Consider the following 6,815-nt stretch of genomic DNA (forward strand, 5'->3'; position numbering starts at 1 on the left):
GCATACTCACGTAGTGGAATACCATGCAGCTGTTTAAAAGAACAGGCAATTCTACGTGCGGATATGGAAAAACCTCCAAGATATATTAAGGGGGAAAAAACAAGGGATAGGGAAGTGTTTATCATATGTGACCGTTTGGGTAAAATAGAAAACTAAAGAATGGGTAGAAAGATCATTAAACTATCCCTGGGAGGACCAATTAGGCCATTGGCAGCAGTGCAATGCCTCTGGGAGAAGTGCTGGAAGTTAAACGATGGTGGACGTGGGAGAGACTTTTCCCTGGGTATGCCTTTGAGCTTTTTGCCTTTCAGACCATGTACTGTATTGCCTTTTAAAAGTAGATACAACCTTTATCGATATAAAATCCTAGGAAAGAAAGAAAATGCAGAGAAGCCAAAAGAACATAAAGCTTTCCACAAAGATTCCGTGTACTCAAAAACTCTTCTCTCACTACTTTTGTGAGTTGCCTGCCGTGTCCTTTTTCTATGCATACACATACACTGGATAATATTTTGAAACAGTCCCTTTAAATTTCTTCTCCTGTGTCTTTCCCTTTCCTTCTCTTCCTTTCCCACCCCTTCCATGCCAGCAGGTCATAATCAGCTCCATGCTCATTAACTTGGGGTAGGCATATGGCAGGTTATAGTTCAAGCCATATTCTCAATTGCTTCTTTCATTTAATGATATTATATATAATGATGTGTGCATTACCTCCTTAGATTTTGTCTTTTTCTGTCACTTAAGTTTCGCATGGATGCGCTCTATAAAAGACTCCCGTGATGACGGTGTGTACAGACTGTAGACGTTCCCCTGACCCGTCCCCCCTCTTCTCAAAAACTATCACTGTCAATTGTTGTGCATTTTCTTCTCTCCTTTCTGTGCTTTGAATGCACATATGCACATTTACAAATATGTCTTTTTCTTTTCTACAAAAATGAGGGACACAGTATGTGATTATTCTGAGAATTGCCTTGTTCACTGGTATACCTTGGAGAAGTTCCCAGTCAGAACCTGCTTTGTTCTTCCTGATGACTGAAAAACGTTTCACGTTCTATTCATCAGACTAGGCGGAGTGATGATGCTTTACAAACTAACACTCCAGGTCATACCTCAGTGGCTGTGGTGGTTGATTTTATGTATGAACTTGACTAGAGCACAGAATGCCGAGATCTCTGGTTAAACATTATTCTGGGTGTGTTTGTGAAGGTGTTTTAGATGAAATTAACGTTTGAATCAGTAGACTGAGTAAAGATTGCCCTCCCCCATGTGGAGCAGCCTCATCCAACCCATTAAGGAGCTGAATAGAACGAAAAGGTACAGCCAGGGGCTTCCCTGGCGGTCCAGTGGTTAAGACTCCACGCTTGCACTGCAGGGGGCACAGGTTCAATCCCCGGTTGGGGAACTGAGATCCCACAGGCCGCATGGCGCCGTCAAATGATAAAAGCAAACAAACAAATAAAAAAGACACATGTTGCTTATCAGAGACACAACTTGGTTCAAAATCCATTTGATACAATCACCAGTTAACAAAATAATGGAGAAAAACGTGATTTAAGAAAAAAAAAGAAGGTGCAGCCAGACAGAGGTTGTTCTCTCTGCCTAACTGCTGGGTATTGACCTTCTCCCGCCTTTGGACTCGGACTGGAACCCACAGCGTCAGCTCCCCAGGTCTCCGGCTCGCTGCCCCAGACCCTGGCACAGCTCAGCCTCCGCAACTGCGTGAGCCAGTTCCTTACAGTAGGTTGACGTGCGTGTAGTTGCAGAGAGACATGTATCTTAAGAGAGCAACCGTTTCCTCCAGGAAACCTTTGAGCGCCCCCAAGTTGGGCTTACGTGTCCCTCCTACACTTTTTAGTAACACCATTGTGATTGCCAGTTCATGTTTTCACATTGCCCTGTAGTCTGTATGTCCCTTGGGAGCAAACGCTGGTGGAGAAGGTAAGGAGAGGAAATAAATAGTCAGCCACTCCTGGTAGGGCTCTAATATTGTTTCCTAATCTCCAAGCGCTACCTGAAGTGGGTCGTGACTGATGTCAAAGTGTGGGCAGGGCTGTGCTCCTTCCAGAGGCTCTAGGGGAGAATCCAACCCCTTGCCTTCTCCACACCTGAGACACCTGCAGACACCCTTGGCTCCTGGGCTTTAAAGCCAGCAGCGCAGCATCTTCAAGCCTCCATCTGATTCGGACCCTCTTGCTTCTCTCTCACTTATAAAGATCCTTGTGATTATAATGCTTCCACCCCAATTACCCAGGAAAACTGCCGTATTTAGAACCCTTAACTTAGTCACCTCCAAAAAGTCCTTTTTGCCACTTTGGGTACCATATTCACAAGTTCAGGAATTAGGCATGGACATCTTGGGAGCTGTTACTCTGCTCACCACGTCGGCCACCCAAAGGCATGCCTTTATTACACCAGGGTAAGAAAATATAAATGGATCAGACAAAAGCCATCCTTTCTGCTGGAGGCCAACTCCAAGTGCATGGACTGCCATTTCCAGGACCATATTTTCTTTCCAGCACCGTAGGCAAGTGCTTTACCCACTGTTACTGGAGGGTAGTCGTGGGGTGGGGAGGGCAGCCAGAGGCAGACGTGAAGGTCCTGTGAAAACCTCAGAGCCACACTGTGGGAGGCAGCAAGTGTGCTGTCTGGTGGGAAAGGGTCTCTGAAGTGAGACTACCTCAGTTCAGATCCGGAGCAGAGGTTCCTCGACCTCTTGGTGTGTCATTTTCCTCATCTATCAAATAGCGCTTACTTCGTATGATTGAGGTGTGTGAGGCCTTAATGAGATCATTCATGTAAAGTGCTTAGAATAACGCTGAACATCTTCCTGTGATCATGTTAACGTGAATATCAGGATATATTGCATTGCATTAGACGACATTATATTATGTTATGCGTGGCATTTGTTACTAGTGGCAATAGGTGTAGCAGAAGTCTTGCTAAGAAGCCTGGGCGGCACAAACGGCAGCGTGAAAATCTATCTCAGCCGTTTCTGGGTCCATCTCAAGGCCGGACAGTTTGCTCCACTCCGCTTGACGTCTCTGCACCAAGACAGCTCTTGTTTATCTCCTGCCCCACTCAGCTCCATGGAATGGCTAAAAAGCAGTGACCAGGCTGCCAAACAAAATTTCTGGAATCTCAGGTAGGCCCGGAGTTTCTCTGTCATGCTAAGGCTGGCCAGGCGACTTGTCATACCCAATTTCATGTTTAGCGTCTTCACTGAACTTTTTTTTTTATTAACTTATATGTCTGTGTTAAAGTCATATATTTGAGATGAATAATTAGTAAAATCACAAATATAATCTAAAATTTTCTTTCCATCAAACTCATTTTTAAAAAGACAAAATAAAACAGTGAATTCAGTTTGGATTACAGCCCTCAGGAGCTGAATCATACTGACATTTTCCAGATGTGTTTGAGGGTCATACATCTTTTATTTCATTCCATGAGGCCAGGCTCTTCAAATGTCTTCAGGTATTAAAAGCTTTGCTGCAGGGCTTCCCTAGTGGCCCCGTGGTTGAGAGTCCGCCTGCCGATGCAGGGGACACGGGTTCGTGCCCCGGTCCGGGAAGATCCCACATGCCGCCGAGCGGCTGGGCCCGTGAGCCATGGCCGCTGAGCCTGCGCGTCCGGAGCCTGTGCCGGGAGAGGCCACAACAATGAGAGGCCCGCGTACCGCAAAAAAAAAAAAAAAGTTTTATTGCAAAAGGATTTAATAAAGTAAACACACCCTTGAAAGCACAGCTTGTCACGTTTTTCCAGTTCGTTCTTTGCTGTGCTTGATGGCAGCTACGGAAACTTCTCCACTGCAAGCAAATCAAGGTGCTCTCTTGACACTTGACTATGTGAAGAATCTAAACCTTGGAGAAGTTTAATTTCAAAGTCCCAGGAACCTTTAAGCAGTAACCAATACCCAAACGAGACTTCTCCACTTTCACGGTAGCCTCCCGTGTAGCGCATCACTCACCTCACCACCTCGGGGGCAGTGTCACCTCCTTGCAGGACAGGGGTCTGAGTCCCAGGGATTTACTGAAGGGGCTTGTGCCCTTTCTGGCCACTGCTCTGAAGGGGCAAGCAGGACCCTTGGCTACCGGAGGATTTTTGCTAATGAGCCCACAGCATCTAGTTAAGACCATTTCTTTATCAAATGCTGTTGCTGGAAATATTTATAAACCATATTAGCCCACGTTAGTGAGTTAGTGAGTGTGGTAGGGGAACCATAGTGATGCAAGGTTCAGCTCCAGGTGTGTCATTCTAAGATCAGTGATGACGATGTGGCTGCAGGTGGCAACGGGTACAGGAGGGAAAAAAGGGCAAGAATAAAGCAGGAGCCTGCTGTGGAATATTTGTGTCCTCCCAAAATGCACATGCTGAAACCTGACAAAGACTTAGGAGTTACTAACACCTGCCCCTCACCTCCCTCGGGACTGTGGCCTGTTGTTTGCCCAGCAGCTCCAGGCCAGTGTCGGCCTGGTCAAAGGGCAAACTCCTCGGCCATCCAGAACCATCCCCCGCCACAACTCCATCCTCCCCCTTCCGTGGCCACGGTGGCAGTGGGAAGGTGGCAGGGTCTCCCTCCCCTTGGACGGTCAGTTGCTTGGTACCCAGGCGGCCAGCCCTGCGTCCTCAGGGGTCCTGGGTGCCGAGGCCCCACCGGCTACCGCAGGCCAGGCTGGCTTCCCTGGCCTCCGCCTCAGACGGAACGGCACTTTTTCCTTGGGGAATAACAAGCTGAGCTGGATCTGCCTTCCCTGCGCTTCACGTTTTGGTGGACTTTGCAACTGCTGCGGTTGCCTTCAGGGCTTTAACCAAGGATGTGACATGAAACAGCAGCCCGTGTCCACAGGGCTCACTGGACTCACCGCGCACGGGGCTGCTCCCGGCATTTCCGGCAGGCAGCAGCGAGTTAAAAAGATGCGCCACCAGGTGGGCACCTGTGTGTGTGGTGGGAAAGACGCCCCCTCCGCTTGCCCCCGCACACCTACAGCTGTGACCTGAGTGCACCAGTTAGAGGTCACAGCTCAGGTGTCTGAGGGGTGGTAAAGGCCAAGGGCCAGCGAGGGACGCGGGACAGCGGGCAGGGTGCTTCCCTTACATCCCTCAAATCGCCTGTTCTTCAGCAGGAGTCACTTCCACTGTCTTCGAAGCGGGACAATGAAGAATGACACACAGAAAGAGAACAGGACCCCGATATCAGCAGTCGAATCGTGAATTACGTTGGACAGTCGTACAACTTCATCCAGGAGTTTCTAAACCCTTCCCCACCACCCTTCTTGCGTGTCAACTTGTCTGAAGTCAGCCGAATACTGGGGAACAGCTGCACGTGATATTTTATGAAGTACTAAGTTCTGTGAAATTGCATATGTATAAGTCTCTGTTCTGCTGTTTCTTTTAATGAGTCCTTCCTTAAACAGTCCATGAAATACAGTCAGGGAAACAGGACACAGATTTTCAGTCTGACCAGAATATTAAACATCTCAAGGGGTTTCTCATGAATTTAAATTACTCAGAAAAGAATAGAGAACAATCTTGTTCACTGGAGTGAGGAGTGATGTGATCAGGCCACTGCGGGAGAGTAATTGCCTGACTCCTATTGGCTAAAGTGGAAAGGACACAGATAATTCCTTAGACAGTGATTTGCAACTATTCTGTTGTCATTTTACAATGACAACTCTACAAATTTGGGATTAACCTCTATCCAAACATCAGAAAAACATTGTTTTTTTTTTATATTGAGCTGCATGAGCTGTTTGTATATTTTGGAGATTAATCTCTTGTCAGTTGCTTCGTTTGCAAATATTTTCTCCCATTCTGAGCATTGTCTTTTCATCTTGTTTATGGTTTCCTTTGCTGTGCAAAGCTTTTACATTTAATTAGAAGTACAATCTTTTAAAAATAACAGCAGTACATCACTGAAAAAAGGTGTGAAAGTGTTTAAGCTAGAGATACACACATCCTTGTACAGACCTACATGCACGTGGTCTTATTAGCAGCCGAACCTTCCTCCACACCTGGTCCTCAGATATCTAGATTTTGTTGGGCAAATACTTTTTAGCTACTCAGCGTGGGATAGAAGCTCCACAAGAGTCCTATTTAGGGAACGAAAGGATGGTTGCTGAACTGCTGATAAGGGCAGTAGGTCCAGCTTGATGAAGAGGTCCTGGTTTTGTTGAGTGTGAGGTGCAAACTGAGGGCTGGAGTTGAGTTGCCAGGGAAGAAGGGACATCTAAGCTACACAGGGAAAGAAGGAAGCAGAGAAAGGAGGAAGGCAGTGGAACTCAGACTACAGAGTCAGGGGAACAGAGACATTTAACAAGAACTTTGAAGGAGGCTGACTGTGTGGGGCTCGATCTACACCAGCATTTCTCTCATTCCATGAAGCCTGTTGGTGACGCTACCCTTACGTCAAGTGTGTGTGTGCAGGAAGTCTCGTCCAGTGCTGCCAGAGGCCTGCAAGGAAAGAGTAGGATGCCCTGGGGGACACTGGGGCTGGGTGGGGCCCACGCTATTGGAAAAAGGGAAACGTAGATGCTTTAGGCAGCAGGGAAGGGGTTCAATAAACATCAGAAGCCATGGTGTTCCAGAGGAGAAGGAGAAGAAGCAATGATCTTTCACATCAGTGACAGAGGTCAGGCGTTATCCCCCCGTGCACCTTCGGAGAAAATGCGCCTTGTGCCAGCAGAGGACACTACCATGTGAAAAGGGAAAACACCGGGAGGAAGAGACACAACCGTGTGTACACCACTGTCTGAATTCCCTTCTGACAGCACGTGGCAAGCTGTGGTTCACGTGGAAGTGTTATTTTGGGTGGGTTT

The sequence above is a fragment of the Grampus griseus genome, assembly GCF_964374135.1.
Source record: "Grampus griseus genome assembly, chromosome: 18".
Taxonomy (NCBI): Eukaryota; Metazoa; Chordata; class Mammalia; order Artiodactyla; family Delphinidae; genus Grampus; species Grampus griseus.